This window comes from Petromyzon marinus, chromosome 72 (genome assembly GCF_048934315.1).
Source record: "Petromyzon marinus isolate PM22_M1 ecotype Great Lakes invasive population chromosome 72, UKy_Petmar_22M1.pri1.0, whole genome shotgun sequence".
NCBI classification, from domain to species: domain Eukaryota; kingdom Metazoa; phylum Chordata; class Hyperoartia; order Petromyzontiformes; family Petromyzontidae; genus Petromyzon; species Petromyzon marinus.
This window is the reverse complement of record NC_133738.1, coordinates 8,341,609-8,357,148: the sequence shown is the minus strand read 5'-3', so window position 1 is coordinate 8,357,148 and position 15,540 is coordinate 8,341,609. Positions and strand designations below refer to the sequence as shown.

General features: G+C 41.9%; 1 protein-coding gene across 2 annotated transcripts in view; it reads right to left on the bottom strand.

Annotated features, from left to right (window-relative positions):
• LOC116957338 (transmembrane protease serine 9-like) overlaps nt 1-14,302 on the bottom strand; it is a 38,012-nt gene extending 23,710 nt beyond the window's left edge. Inside the window, exon 1 of one of the 2 annotated variants that reach the window (XM_032979440.2) lies at nt 14,232-14,302. The gene's annotated coding sequence lies outside the window, so the exon portion shown is untranslated. The remainder of the gene's footprint in view (nt 1-14,231) is intronic. The other variant, XM_032979441.2, reaches the window with a different exon arrangement.
• Between the last annotated feature and the right edge of the window lie 1,238 nt (nt 14,303-15,540).

Below are 15,540 nucleotides of genomic sequence, written 5' to 3'. Positions count from 1 at the left end.
AGTGAGGCCTAGTTAATAGTGCACGTGGCACAGCCTGAGTGAGGCCGAGTAAATCGTGCACCTGGCGCAGTCTGAGTGAGGCCTGGCTGATCGTGCACCTGGTGCAGCCTGAGTGAGGCCTAGTAAATCGTGCACCTGGCGCAGCCTAAGTGAGGCCTAGTTAATTGTGCACGTGACACTGCCTGAGTGAGGCCTAGCAAATCGTGCACCTGCCACAGCCTGAGTGAGGCCTACTAAATCATGCACAAGGCGCAGCCTGATTGAGGCTTAGTTGGTCATGCACTTTGGTCCTGGTTGTGCAAATGCCACTGCCTGGGTGAGGCCTGGCAGATCGTGCACCTGACGCAGCCTGAGAGAGGCCTGGTTAATCATGCACAAGGCGCAGCCGGAGTGAGGCCTGGTTGACAGTGCACCTGGCGCAGCCTGAGTGAGGCCTAGTAAATCGGGCACCTGGCGCAGCCTGAGTGAGTGCTGGTTGATCGCACCCATGGCGCAGCCTGAGTGAGGCCTAGTTAATAGTGCGACGGACCACAAGCTGTGTTCCTGTCAAGGTGGCATTGCCACGGATCCCAAGCTGCGTTCCTGCCAAGGCAACATTGCCATGGACTCCAAGCTGTGTTCCTGCTAAGGGAACATTGCCGTGGACCCCAGCCTGTGTTCCTGCCAAGGCAACATTGCCACGGACTCCAAGCTGTGTTCCTGCCAAGGCAACATTCCACGGACTCCAAGCTGTGTTCCTGCCAAGGCAACATTGCCACGGATCCCAAGCTGTGTTACTGCCAAGGCAACATTGCGACGGACCCCAAGCTATGTTCCTGGAAAACTTCACGAAGATCGTCAAGACGGCCAAGGGTCGTGAATGAAGAGCCCCCTGTGTGGGCTTCAGTGAGGCCGTCTGGTCGGGCAGCAGAGACACGAGAGGCCAAGAAACGACATTCCAGTCGTGGGCTAGCTCAAGCACCATCCTGCGGCGGGGAAAGGAGGTGGTGAAAGCGGTTCAGCCGAGCCCACATCAGCCAGGAATCTGCTGTCCCTGTCTGGGGGGGGGGGGCAGCTGTCCAACCCTAGCACATGGGCGAGAAGCCGTGCATGTGTGACGAGTGTGGCAAGACGTTTTCTCGCGCACGGCCTACAAGTATATATTTTTTCTTTTCCGCTTGTGTGTTAATCTGTGTTTACCCCGGATATTTTAGAGATGACAATTATCCTGCTGTGTATCCTACTGCTGTCCCTCCCGGCCATATCTAGTGCCACACTCAACTCTATAAACAGCTACCCTCGTTACTTTGCGTCCATACTTGTTGCTCGATTTGCCACTACACCTGTTAATGAAACAGCTCATAGACACTTCGACACTCCATCATTGTATCCTTTTAAACCCTATCTTTGTCCCATTACTTCACCAGCACTCCTTCCAAAACTTCCTTCTGCTCTTAAAAATAACACCATCTACGAGCTACTGCTATTCGTCCAAGGATCGCTGCTCTTCATCCTTTCACAGAAAATACTTGTGCAAACTATTAATTCTACTTTTCCTATTTCTGGGTGGTATTGAGCTTCATCCTGGCCCAAATGTAAATAACTCGTATAATTCTGTAGATTTTTCTGGCAGGAAAGGTGTTGGTGTTCTACAAGTCAACATCACAGGGCTTGTGATTAAGTTAAGTCAACTAAAACTAGCAGAGGCAAATCTTGACCCGGACATTTTTTGCCTAACAGAAACATTTCTCACTCCTGCCGTCAATGACTTGCAGATTACGATTGACAACTACAGCCTTTTTCGGCTTGACCGAGGATCTAAAGGAGGTGGAATTACCATCTATGTTCGTAATACTATTGCATGTTCACTAGCTCACTCCTTGTTTAAAAAATGTTTCTTTGAAGGTCTGGCTCTCAGAATAACTCTCCAAAATAATCAACAGATATTGGTAGTGTGCTGCTATAGACCACCTAGTGGGAAGAATGTTGAAGCTGCATCTGCACTGAGAGAGCTTTTTGGGGGCCTCCCTAAAGATGAAATAGTTTTAGTGGGTGATCTAAATTGGAATTGGCTAAACCCGCCAGCCGTGGCCACAAATTTTGCAGATGAATTGAACCTGTTTCAATTAATAAATGTCCCCACAAGACCCAACCTAAAAAATCCGGGACAGTCATCTCTGCTTGACGTCCTATTGACAAATGCCCCTCACAATTTCACACTAACTGGTGTTCTGGGTAATAACCTTAGTGATCACTCCTTCATTTTTGGGGTAAGATCATTAGCCAGACCCAAAGCCCCCCCTAAATTGGTTGAGAAGCACTCTATGAGACACTTCAGCACTCAGGCATTTACTAATGATGTGCTTCACTCAGATATTGACAAGGTCTGTGATATCCCAACCTGACTATGGCTTGGGAGACCTTCAGGTACACGTTTCACCAAATTCTTAACAAACATGCTCCGTTGATTAGATTTAAAACTAAAGGCAACCGCCCACCATGGTATGATCCTTTGATTACAAAGCTCATGAAAACCAGGGACAAGGCTTGGGCATGTGCTCAGAAAAGTAATTTGGTCAATGACTGGCTAGAATACAGGATTTTAAGGAATAGATGCGTCAAAAAAATACATGCAAAAAATGCCTACTTTTCCTCCACTCTCCTGGAATCACATGGAAATGTCAGGATTTTCTGGAAAACAATCAAATGTATCGAAAAGGCATCCAAAACAGACAATCTGCCCGTTGAGCTTACCCGAAATGGGGAATATTTTTCAGATCCCCAAAAAATAGGTCACAATTTTAACCTTCATTTTCTGAAGCTGGTAATCATTTTGATAATGTATTGGGAGTTACCCTTGCTCATGCAAATTCCTACACCCCTGTCCAAATATTAAACGAATTTAGTTTCCAGCCAATCCACGAAAGTAATGTTCTGAAACAACTGTCCTACCTCAAAGGGTCCTCCTCTACCGGAGCAGATAGTTTTCCCGTCTTTGCTCTACTAACTCTTGGTCACCTAATATACAAACCTATAGCCAATATTTTCAACCTATCAATCAAAGAAGCATCAGTTCCTATTGAATGGAAACATTCCTATGTCCGTCCACTTCATAAAGGGGGCCCTAAAGATGATCCAAATAACTACCGACCTATCTCAATTGTGTCCCCGTTGATGAAAATTTTTGACGAAAATATTGAACTACCAAATTAGCAGTTTCCTGTCCACCAACTATCTACTACATCTAAAACAATCTGGGTTCCGAAAAAAGATACAGCACCACATCTGCTGCATTAGACTCTCTGAATCACATTTATAGTAGCCTTGATAATAAGTAGTACTGTGCCTGTCTTTTTCTTGACCTGTCCAAAGCTTTTGATACAGTAGACCACAACACCCTGCTTAGTAAACTAAGTTGCCTCGGTTTTTCCGAAAACTCAGTAAAATGGTTACAAAATTACCTCTTTTCTCGCACCCAAACTGTATTCACAGATGGTTGGAGGTCAAACAGTGTTAAGATAACAAAAGCGGTTCTACAGGGTTCTATCCTCGGCCCCCTTTTGTTCTCTCTTTATGTCAATGACTTCGGCACTGACCTGGATCATTCCAGGGTAAATCTTTTTGCAGATGACACGATACTGATTACTGCTGGCCGCTCTCCAGATGACGTGATTGCTAAGCTACAGGGCGATTTCAACGAACTACAACATCAGCTAGTTGCTCTTAAACTAGTCCTGAATACCTCCAAAACCAAGGTGCTATGCTTCTCACCAGGACTAAAGCAGGAAGTAATTTTTCCCCAATTACATTCCTTAAATAATTATCAAATAGAGCAAGTCAAGATCTATACGTATCTTGGGGTCATCCTGGATTCAAAACTGAATTTTGAAGATCACATTGATTATATTTGTAAAAAGACAAAAATCTAATTGGTTTTCTGTATCGACACTAGCACTGCTTCCCCCCTATGTTCCATTTGGAATTGATAAAAGCTACCATACTGCCTCTACTTGAATGCTGTGACATCGTGTATAAATTAGCCCCAAGTACTGTACTGAAGAAGCTTGATTCCATCTATCACTCGGCCTTAAGATTTACATTGAACTCCCACATAGGACTCACCACTGTGATCTCTACATTGGGTCAAACTTAACATCTCTCAATGTTCGACGGCTTGTGCACCAGATCTTATTTATTCACAATGTACTTACAAAAAAATCTGCAGACTACCTGCTGGATCTCCTCTCTGTTTCAAAGAACAAATTTGACCTCAGGTCTTCGCTCATTTACCAGCTTCACATTCCCTATTGCCATATAAAAACTGGAGGAAGGGCCTTTGCTATTGATGCCCCCAGGGTCTGGAATTCTATTGCCAATAAACTGCAACTTGAATCGCTACCAATGAGATCTTCTCTCAAAACTGATCTAGAGGAGTTGTACACCCCTAGCTGCCACTGCTATTCATTGGCGTAAAATAAAATAAAATGTTTCGCTCCGGATGACGCTGCAATGTATTATCTGTATTTTGATTTAGCGTGCTGATCTTAAAGGTGCATTGAAAAATTTGATTCTCCGACTGATGCTTCTGTTGTTGTGGAGTAACTCATGCAGCCAGCTATGGCTCTAGGGTTTGGTGTTACATGTTATTTCTGTAGTTTATTGTAAAAAATTCGGTCACAGTCCCTATGTTCACTGTTACATTGCAATAATGGCCTAATTTTTTGGTGATTTCGAAAACGTTTTTTGGTTTGGACATGCTTGTTTTGTTGTAATACGGAGTTAGACTGATGGCCTTAATATAAGTTTTCCTGTGGTTGTTGTTGTTGTTTGACTTGCATCCCACTGGGATTTTTGCACACAGCGTTGGTGTACGGTGCTTTTTCAGGAATATTTTGCTGTTTTTTTCATGGATTTTCTGTTTGCACAGTCACAAAGTCACTTTAAGATGTTTTCTTGTTCGTGTTTTTGTTTTTTTGTTTGTTGTGGTTGCACCAGATTCAAGAGCCGAATGGCTCACAGGGCTATACCAAATAAATAAACTGAAAAAAACTGAACCACAGCGATATGCACTGCTGTAGTCATAGCAAGTACTTCCACAGTCGGTATGCACTGCTGTTATCATAGCAGGTACCACCACAGGCAGTGTGCACTGCTATAATCATAGCAGGTACCACCACAATATGCACTGCTGTAATCATAGTAGGTACCACTACAGTCGGTATCCACTGCTGTAATCATAGCAGGTATCACCACATTATGCACTACTGTAGTCATAACAGGTACCACTACAGCAGTATGCACTGCTGTAATCATAGCAGGTACCACCATAATATGCACTGCTGTAATCATAGCAGGTACCACCACAATATGCACTGCTCTAATCATAGCAGGTACCACCACAATATGCACTGCTGTAATCATAGCAGGTACCACCACAATATGCACTGCTGTAATCATAGCAGGTACCACCACAGCAGTATGCACTGCTGTAGTCATAGCAGGTACCACCACAGTCGGTATCCACTGCTGTGATCATAGCAGGTACCACTACAGCAGTATGCACTGCTGTAATCATAGCAGGTACCACCACAGCAGTATACACTGCTGTAATCATAGCAGGTACCACCATAACATGCACTGCTGTAATCATAGCAGGTACCACCACAATATGCACTGCTGTAATCATAGCAGGTACCACCATAATATGCACTGCTGTGATCATAGCAGGTACCACCACAGCAGTATGCACTGCTGTAATCATAGCAGGTACCACCACAGCAGTATGCACTGCTGTAGTCATAGCAAGTACCACCACAGTCAGTATGCACTGCTGTTATCATAGCAGGTACCACCACAGTCAGTATGCACTGCTGTAATCATAGCAGGTACCACCACAATATGCAATGCTGTAATCATAGCAAGTACCTCCACAATATGCAATGCTGTAATCATAGCAGGTACCACCACAGTCGGTATCCACTGCTGTGATCATAGAAGGTACCACCACAATATGCACTGCTGTAATCATAGCAGGTACCACCATAATATGCACTGCTGTGATCATAGCAGGTACCACCACAGCAGTATGCACTGCTGTAATCATAGCAGGTACCACCACAGCAGTATGCACTGCTGTAGTCATAGCAAGTACCACCACAGTCAGTATGCACTGCTGTTATCATAGCAGGTACCACCACAGTCAGTATGCACTGCTGTAATCATAGCAGGTACCACCACAATATGCAATGCTGTAATCATAGCAAGTACCTCCACAATATGCAATGCTGTAATCATAGCAGGTACCACCACAGTCGGTATCCACTGCTGTGATCATAGAAGGTACCACCACAATATGCACTGCTGTAATCATAGCAGGTACCACCACAGTCAGTACGCACTGCTGTAGTGATAGTAGATACTGCTATGGAGTTGGTAGATACTGCTATATAGAGTTAGTAGATACTAAGACAGTCAGAATATACCACTACACTCAGTCAATACTGGTGGAGTAGCGGCCCAGCCCCTTGCCTGGCAACGTGCCAACTCCGCCGTCTCGCCAATGTAGGCCAGGACGGAGGCTACGCATGGCACAAGTCCTCAACACGGCTATGGTAAGTACAAATATCCTTGCTTCTTACGCTAACAACTCAAAGTCCATTCTTTACTATTCTTAAACATTACTTCACAAACATTACAATAATAATGTTTGTGTGCTGATAAAAAATCAGCTTCATTGCTTGCTATTATGAAACAAACACGTTGCCAGATATTACAATATTTATCTTTGTCTGCACATACCAACTCTGCTTCATTGTTTACTATTTTTAAACTAATCAGTTGGCAAATCTTACTATAATAATGTTTGTGTGCAGATAATAACTCACGTTAATTGCTTCATATTGTCAAACAAATACGTTTGCAGATATTACAATCATTATGTTTGTGTGCAGATAACTCAGGTTCATTGTTTACTATTATGAAAGAAGTTTACAGATGTTACAATAATAATGTTTGAGTGCACAAAAACTCTTTTTGGATTTTTAGGTTGCTAAATTTTACCTTTCTTTGCTGCGCATATATGACGCTGCGACGGTCTACTGCCAGTCTGTCATGTGGCCTGCTGATTAGTTAACGTCGGTGTACTGCCAACCTATAATCTACACTGCTAATATTCCTTTTCACAATTTACAGTGTATGCCAGTCTATAATCTGTTGCCTGCTTCTTTACCTCACTCAGTGTACTGCCAGCCTTTCATGTCGACTCTAGCAATGCTTATGTCATTGAGTCGGCGTACTGGCAGTCTATAATCTCGCCTGTAGCCTCCTTCTCAACTTACCTGTGCGTACCGCTGCTCTTTAACTTACACTTATTTCTGGTTATTTCCTCAATGCATTCCTATTGTTTCCATCGCTCACGTCACGCTATTTACTCATACGTAGCACTGCGATACTCATAGCTGTGCCATCATCGGGGATTGCTGTGTCCGTCGATGAGTGTCTGTGAGTCTGTGTGTGTCTTTGAGTCCATGTGTGTGTCTGTCTTTTTCGAACGGACAACGCCCCATGTGTGTGTGTACGTCAACGTGTTTCTGTGTGTGTGTTAGTCCAAGTGTGCATGTCAGTCCATTTGTGTGCCTATCAGTCGCTGTGTGTGTGTTAGTCCATGTGTGTGTGTTAGTCCACATGTGTGTGTAAGTCTATACATGTGTGTGTCACTCGATGTGTGTGTAAGTCAATGCGTGTGTGAGTCAATATATGTGTGTGTGTTAATCCATGTCTGTGTATCTAAAGTAGATGTCTGTGTGTCACAGTCCATATGTGTATGTGTGTAAGGTTATGTGTGTCAGTCTATGTATGTGTGTGTAAGTCCATGTGTGTGTGTATAAGTACATATGTGTGTTTACATCAATGTGTGTGTGAGTCGACGTATGTCTGTGTGAGTCGGTGTGTGTGTGTGTGTAACTCCATGTGTGTATATCTCAAGTGGATGTCTATGTGTGTGTGAGTCCATTGTGTGTGTAAGTCGATGTGTTTCTGTGTGTGTGGGTCCATGTTTGTGTGTAAGTCCATGTGTGCGTTTGCCTTTTTCGCCCGGGCAACGCCGGGTACTAACCGCTAATAGGGTTATAATAATAACCCTATGTGTCCAGCCTTTTGGGCCACCCTGTATAAATAATAATAATCCCCCAATTTGTCCTGACTTTTGGGCCACTCTAAATAATAATACTAACCCTGTGTGTCCTGACTTTTGGGCCACCCTGTATAATAATAACCCTATGTATCCTGACTTTTGGCTCACCTGTATAATAATAACCGTATGCGCCCTGACTTTTTTGGGTTACTCTGTATAATAGTAACCCTATGTGTCTTAACTTTTATCCACCCTGTATAATAATAACTTTTTTTCACTCTGTATGAAATGACCCTCTGTGTCCTGACTTTTGGGCCACCCTGTATAATAATAACCTGGTGTCCTGACTTTTGGGAAACCCACCTCTTCTCCCTGGCCAATCCTACCTGCCCCTGCCCCCCAGATACGATCAGGCCTACCCCTACCACTATCACTACCCTTATCTCAACCCCTACCACTACCCACATCACTGCCACTATTACCACCCCTATCCCAATCCCTGCCACTACCCTTATCCAAACCCCTACCTATCACTACTCAAACCCCTACCATTACCCCCACTACCCCCATCACTACCCCAACCCTTAATACTACCGCAACCCCTACTCCTATCACTATGCCTATCACTACCCCTCCTTAACCACTCCCATCTGTCATCTTGTCACCATGACTACACCACCAGGTTTAATAACCCCACTGTTTATTTTATGTACAATTTTATAATATCCCACAACTCAGATTAGCATGGTTGGCTACGTATGGTGCAAGAGAAGATCAACATACATCGATGAAATTCCTGTAAATTGCTTTGGATTAAGGCGCAATATAAATCTGTATGAGATAAAACATTAAATTAATATCGTTCTGTTGGATCAATCCGGAACAAAACAACTCGTATCAACCCGAGCATAGTGTGTGTCTGACTTTCAGATGATGTTTGAATTGATTCGAACATCGGGAGCACATTCATACTCGATACCCAATCCATGTATGGATTTCAAGGTGCTCTGCTCGTACTCTCGATAATAACTTTTTATTGTTGTTACTTTTATTTTCCAAACTTACAGAATGTCTTTCCGACCGCTTCATAGCGACACTGTTTCAATCGTACAGTTGGGCAATGATTGAATATATGTGTTTTTTATTAATACGCCAATATTAAATTGTCAATATTTTGGAACGTTTTGTTGTTGTTAATCGTTAGCTAGATATACAAGTTGATTCGTATGCATCTAATTTCAAAATGGTAATTTATCATGTTAAATTAATCATTAATCTATCTGCTGATGCTCAGAATATTTTTAGAGACTGGAGAAATACGATGAGGTATGAAGCTCAGTTTAACAGGGAGGCTTTCGCGACCAATATTATTAATGATAAACTTTTTGGGTTAGAATCGCGTTATTTATAAATGTGTCTTAACCCTCCACCACCCGACACGGCCAAACAGTAAAAAAGTGTCACGTTTACAACAGACAAATAGTTCACTAATTTAGCCCACCGGTGTGTTTAAGAGTTATTCAACATCATTTACAATTTTTGAGTACGATGTTTCGCTGGTAATTACATCCAGCATCTTCCACTTGTTCCCGGTCTTAAATAGAGGAGCAAGGGTGACTTCATCATTTAACCCATTCAGGTGCAGTGGTTTGAGGGGGAGGGGGGGTATTGTAATTATATAATAGGTTAGTAATCAGTCAATTGTTATGATTAGTAATTAGTTGTAGATTAGTAATTAGTTGTAATGTGTATTATTTAATAACTGAACCCAATTACTATAACCACTCAAGTGCAGAAAATAAAGGTGGTGGGGGGGGATAGATTATTATGACCAGTAATCAGTTGTAGATTAGTAATTAGTTGTAATGTGTATTATTCAATATCTTAACCCAATTATAATACCCAAGCAGGTGCATACATCAGAAGGGGGTGGGGGGGTATTGCAATTACATATTACGTGAGTAATCAGTTTATTAGTATGTATTTCCCCGAAAAGCAATTGTAATATGTATTATTTAATCAAACGCTTCCAGGCCGCACTAAGCCTGTAGCTGTCAGAGCGATTAAAGTTATTTCTATTTCTCTCAATATCAATGGATTCTCAAATTAGTCTTTGCCAGTAATAATTCGTTTTACACAACACTTCAACTTTATCAAAATCAATTGAGTGTCCTTGTTGACAAGCACGTTCTGCCACTGCCGACAATTGTGTTTGAGGTAATTTAATATTTCTTTGGTGTTCTTTTAGTCTTACGCTGATGATACGTCCCGTCTGTACAATATAGCATCTGCCACAAACAATTAATCCGATATACACCTTCTGTTAATAATTTAGGTAAGTCGTCTTTAGTGCAAGATACTTGTCTTTGAATTTTGGGTACTGTACCAAATCTTACTTTAATGTTTAGCTTTTGCAAAACACAGGCTAATTTGTCAGTTACTCCTGAGATATATGGTATTTTAATTGTTTTAACAATCTGATCGCTTTCAGCAGTGTTGTTTTGCGATCGTGATTTGGCATTCCGTGCTCTGATAATTTGAGCATTATTGTAGCCATTCTGTCGTAGTGCTTCTTTAACATGTTTCATCTCTCTCACTAGACTTTCACCATCTGAAACTGTATTTGCCCAATGTATGAGTGTCTTGATAAGAGAGAACTTCTGAGCTGGGTGATTATGTGAATCTGCATTCAGATAGGCATCAGTGTGCATTCACTTTCGGTAAATGCTGTGTTATTTTGCCATTTAGGCCATGTCTAAGCAAAATATCTAGGAACGGGAGTGTGTTATTCACCTCCATTTCCATGGTGAGCTGGATGGTCATGGTGAGCTGGATGGTCAGGTTTTGTGCATTGAGGTGATTTAGAAAACCATTAAGTGTATTCATATTAAAGGTTTTTGGGTTAGATCGCGTTATTTATAAATGTATCATAACCCTCGACCACCCGACACGGCCAATCAGCAAAAAAGTGTTACATTGACAAAAGACAATTAGTTCACTACTTTAGCCCACCGGTGTGTTGAAGAGTGAATCCACAAAATTTACAGTTTGAATACGACGTTTCGCTGGTAATTGCATCCAGCATTATCGGGCAATTCGCCAGAATGGTAAAGCCCTCACTTGCTCTCGGTCTTAAATAGAGCAGCAGGATGACGTCATCATTTAACTCATTCAGGTGCAGTGATTTGAGGCAGAGGGGGGTATTGTAATTATATAATCGATTGGTAATCAGTCAATAGTTATGATTAGTAATGAGTTGTAGATGAGTAATTAGTTGTGATGTGTGTTATTGTGATTATATGCTACGTTAGTAATCCGTTAATTAGTATGTGTTTCCCCTATAAGGAATTGTAATATGTATTATTTAAGAATACGCTTCCAAGCCGCACTAAGCCTGTAGCTGTCAGAGCGATTAAAGTTATTTATATTTCTCTCCGTTTCAATGGATTCTCTAATTAGTCTTTGCCAGTAATAATTAGTTTAACACACTTAAACGTTATCAAAATCAATTGAGTGTCCTTGTTGACAAGCATGTTCTGCCACTGCCGACAGTTGTGTTTGAGATAATTGAATATTTATTTGGTGTTCTTTTAGTCTTATGCTGATGTCACGTCCCGTCTGTCCAATATAGCATCTGCCACATAAACAATGAATCCGATATACACCTTCTGTTGATAATTTAGGTAATTTGTCTTTAGTGCAAGATACTAGTTTTTGAATTTTGTGTACTGTACCAAATCTTACTGTCATGTTTTGCTTTTGCAAAACACGGGCTAATTTGTCAGTTACTCCTGAGATATATGGAATTTTAATTGTTTTAACAATCTGATCGCTTTCAGCAGTGTTGCTCTGCGATCGTGATTTGGCATTCAGTGCTCTGTTAATTTGAGTATTATTGTAGCCATTCTGTCGTAATGCTTCTTTAACGTGTTTGATCTCTCTCACTAGACTTTCACCATCTGACACTGTTTTAGCCCGATGTATGAGCGTCTTGATAAGAGAGGATTTCTGAGCTGGATGATGATGCGAATCTGCATTCAGATAGGCATCAGTGTGCGTTTGCTTCCTGTAAATGCTGTGTGTTATTTTACCGTTTAGGCCATGTCCAAGCAAAATATCTAGGAACGGGAGTGTGTTTTTCACCTCCATTTCCATGGTGAAATGGATGGCCGGGTTTTGTGCATTGAGATGATTTAGAAAATCATTAAGTGTATCTATCTATACCATGTTGCCAGACAACCAAAGTGTCATCCACATATCTAAACCAAAACGATGGTTTTAATGTGCTCGAAGCAAGTGCTCTTATTTCAAAGTTTTCCATGTACAGATTTGCTATAGCAGGAGATAAAGGAGAGCCCATTGCTGCTCCTTCCTTTTGTTTAAAGAAATCCCCTCTACATAATAAGAAAGTGTTATTTAAACAATGGTCAGCAAGTTTCAGAATATCTTTTGGTAATCCTGTATTCTTTATTAGTGTATCAAGTAATTTAAGCGATTCGTTCACTGGAACCTTAGTTAATAGAGAAATCACATCAAAACTTACCAGAATATCATTAGGATTAAGTTTAATATCTTTAATCACATTCACAAGATGTTCTGAATTTCTTATGAATGAAGATGTCCTACCGATGTATGGCTGCATTTGTTTAGTTATATATTTTGCTAATTTATATGTGGCAGAGCCAATTGTACTATGGGTGGTAATGGGATCCTGATTTTATGAATCTTTGGTAGCCCATACAGTCTAGGTGGTTTTGAGGCCCTTGGCTTAATTAGGGATTAATGAATTTGCAATTATTGCAGTAGTCTTACGTTCGAAAGTATTAGTTGGATCTCGTTCAATTTTAATGTAGGTACTTTCCTCTAGTAAATGTATAATTTTATTATCATAATCGGCTCGTGACATCACTGCAGTAGTGCGGCCTTTATCAGCTGCCAGGATTTGGATATCTTTATTTACACGGAGCTCTCTTAAGGCTTTTGCTTCGTTAGAGCTAATATTTACTTTTGGAACTTTGCTATTCTCAATTATTTTGGCAACCTCGTGTCTTGTCATCTCTGCCTCATTATGTGGAAGGAGTCTTACTGCTGATTCTACCTCAGCAATTATCTCATCCACTGGAATTGTGTGTGGGGTAACGGCAAAGTTAAGGCCTTTAGAAAGGACAGAGATCATGTCACTTGATAAAACAGTGTTAGTCAAGTTCATTATGGTTTTGTTTTTAAATTGTTCGTTTTTAGTAGGGATTTGTTTATTATGAAGTCTAGAAACTTTATTCATTTGGTTAGTTTTTGTTAGATTAAACACATTATCATCCGATTGTTGTGTTATGGTATCGATTATATTCCAATAATGCATGGATACACTATTGCTTATATCTAAGTGTAACTGCTTTAGCGATTCCGAAATGTAAGATAATTCACTCCTGTTGTGCTGTATTCGCTCTATTAATAATAATTCGCTAGCTTTGTGTAATATTTGGTTAGCTTGATCAGACTTTACGTGATGTATTATTTTAACTGCGTTTCGTATTACCTTTGAATCTCTATGTGTGTTGGTCGATGTGTGTGTGTGTGAGTCTATGTCTGTGTGTGTTAGTCCATATGTGTGTGTAAGTCCATATGTGTGTGTGTGTGAGTCGATATGTGTGTGCAAGTCAATGTGTGTGCATGGGTCCATGTGTATGTGTAAGTCCATGCCTGTGTGTCTTAGTCGATATGTGTGTATGTAATCCATATGTGTGTGTGTGTAGGTCGATGTGTGTGTGTGAGTCGATGTATGTGTGAGTCCATGTGCGTGTGTAACTCCATGTGTCTGTGTAAAGTTGATGTGTGTGTGTCAGTCCATATGTGTCTGTGTGTAGAAGTCGATGTGTTTGTGTGTGCGTCGATGTCTGTGTGTATGTAAGTCGATGTGTGTGTGTCTTTTTCGCCCGGGCAACGCCGGGTACTTCCCGCTGGTAATCAATTTACGGAAAGACAAGACGGTGTCTCTGAGAGCTACATTACACATTAACCTTCTTTGTTTGATGGCCAGCCAAAAGCCATTGCTGTGAATACGATGTCATCATAATTCGCCCTCGCATCCGGGCGGTGATGCACAGACCGCTCCCTCACTCACCTGCAATTGCCGCGGTGTCAGAGTCTCTCTGGCGCTCAGGACTGTGCGAACTCAAATTATAACCTCTCCCCAGCTTGCCCCGCCACATTCCTCCCCCATCACACCTCCGACTAATTACTCAATTACCCCATACCCTGCTCGAGGAAAAATGCATTCCGGAATTTCACAGCAAGGCGAGGCCAGCCATTGACCTATTGCATAACAGAAGAGGATCAAAGTTTTGCATTTGTGACTTTATGGGGTGTGTTGGGCGTGTCTGTGTCTGTGTGGAGAGGTATTGGAGCGGTTAGCGCACTCGCTTCCCGCTCACGGTCAACACCAATGACGATTATCTGAACCGGTCCTGGGCCTCCCCTAGGTCGACTCAGCCTCAAATGCTGGGTCTGTCCCTTGACCTCCTGCCAGCAGGCCATCAAAAATTCACCTGGTCTCAAAATGCATCTCGCATGGCACAAGCGTTGTGGTGATGTGATGTAGTGGTGTACGACGGTTATTGTTGTTGCTGTTCCCCTCATGGCGTTCACAGCTGCCACTGTGGTGTTAAGTTGGCTCTGAACGGGTACGAGGGGCTGGTAGCCCCCTCCATCTTCAATTCACTTACCACTAAACCACAAATACAAGATCAAACCTGTGACGCAGGCCCCAGTGGTACAGCCGTCTAAAGGCGTCTCTTGGCCAAACCCGATTTGTCAGAGCCAGAAGACTGAACGTACCGTCGGGATTCCTCCAGAAATAGCAGCAGACAAAATAGCAGTTACCCCATTCCCGCTAGAGGGGCAATGCATTCCAACATTCTGCAGCAAGGAAAGGCCAGCCAATGACTTATTGCGTAACAATAGAGGATCAAAGTTTTGCAATATATGTACGCGTGTGCATGTTTGAGTTTGTATGGTTATGCCTGCATCTATGCGGGCTTGTATCAGAATCTTTATTTATCTTGGAGGAATCCGATGAGCTATGAAACTCTTTTCACAGATGCAAAATAGAGAAAATACAAAAAATAAATAAAGTATATGAGTATACATTTCAAGAGTACATCATTTCCTGCCGAATGTAAACTTAGGGAATGGCAGAAAAGCAACAATGACAGTATCAGAGCACAACAAGACAACACACGGTCCCTCAGTAAAATTGCACAATAAAATGTTGCTATCGACACACGGGTAAGGATCAGTTACAAATCACATTGGCAAATGTGGCTATATCCACCACTAATCTTTTGTATCAGTATATTTTCTGAATGAATTATTATACATATAGATTTGGTGATATGTGCCGAACGACACACTGTATGCTGGGGGTAGGCTAC